Raw genomic sequence first — 1700 nt, forward strand, 5'->3', positions numbered from 1 at the left:
GGCATTTTATGGGTTGTGTACAAGACAGAGAAGACAGTTCATTCCTTCTTGATTGGTGAAAATAAGCTTACTAAGCAATTTGTAACTAATTAACAAGAGACATTTAAATTACTCATTACATAGACTTATGAATGAATAACCTCTTGGTCAAGGATGCTAACACAGCAAGTTTTGTTAGACAATAAGACACAGAGCAACAACAGAATGCAGACCCTTAGAGATTAGATATCTATAGTTGAAATGATCGAAAGAAGATACTGTTGAGAGGAACTCAGCTTTAAAACTCTAGAAATGAGAAATGTAGTTCTTCAAATCCCCTCCTGGCTGGCTTATCAATTGTAAGACATGTGAAGTGTAAGGAATCTACAGGACCACAGTGAATCAACAAGATGTTTCTAGTCTAATGGTAGTAAAATAATATGGAGAAACAGATGACAGAGACATGGAGGATCCCTGGACTCAGAGAAGGCTGTGAGCTCTGAGATAAATAGGTGCGGTTACTTATATGTCAAGACCTTGAAAGCAAACAAAGAAAAGTCTATATATGGGAATAATTAGGAAGAATTCATTATTCATTATATTATTCATGTTATTCATTATTTATTTCACCTCACCTGTGGTGTCGAGTGATGCTTGTGTGTGACCTCAGTCCATGCAACAAGCTAGCTATTATTGAACACATTCAATCGAAATTATTAGTTAGCTTTGAAATCGACATAATATACCATTTAAGCAGATAACTAGCCAACCAAATGCTAAGCAGCAATGACAGAATGAATGACATGATGACTAGTTCTAAATGCTGCTGCAGTGTGATAACTGATAACTGAAGCATTTAATGTTTGCAAAAGGTAAAAGAAAATACTGTAACGTGCTGTTCCCCAAGAGGGGGTGCTAGGAATTCTTTGTGGTCTCACTTTTGAGCTGTAATTGGAGAATGTGTCTGGTAGGCGGGGAAAAGAGGGTCGAGGGAGGAGGGGTTCGAAAAGTGAGGGAAGGGAGGGTGTGTGACTGGTACGTTGTTAGAACGGGCCAGGGAGTGTAATTAATAGGACAATAAAACAGCATTTACTGAAATGTTCTCTTTCGAGTCTTTCCTCTCTACCAACCGGGGACTCGCTACACTGGCGTCAGAGAGTGGGATCAATGCGGGCAAGATTCCGCCCAGCCCACGTATCAGAGAAGGTGCTTCCCCAGTGATCCGAGCGCCTCCGACGGGAGCGAGACCACGCGTGTCCCAGGCTGAGCACTTTGGGAGGCCAGAGCAGGGAGAGATGCAGCAGTCGATCACCATTGTGCAGCAGCTGCCAAAAATTCCCGAGTATAAGGGAGATTTTTGAGATTCAGTTTGGAATAACGAGAAGAAAGCGGCCCAGCTAGCATCGGCATTAGCAGGAAAAACTCGTGAGGTCCTAGGCAGACTGACCCCTGCACAACGAAAAGATTATCCACAGCTGAAGGAAGCCTTAGCATTCCGTTATGGCAAATCACAAAAGAAAGAAACAGCGAAACTGCAGCTGGAGGGCAAAGTCCAATTCGAAGGAGAGTCTATTATTAAGCTAGCGGACGACATAGAGGAACTAGTTAAAATAGCTTATGCCGATTTCGCTGTGAGCGTGCAGGATGAGATTGCAAATCAACTCAGGATGCAAGTTAAATTGACCAATCCCCCGACGTTGAAGCGAGCAGTAGAATGCGCA

Source organism: Amia ocellicauda, chromosome 5, assembly GCF_036373705.1.
Source record: "Amia ocellicauda isolate fAmiCal2 chromosome 5, fAmiCal2.hap1, whole genome shotgun sequence".
NCBI lineage: Eukaryota > Metazoa > Chordata > Actinopteri > Amiiformes > Amiidae > Amia > Amia ocellicauda.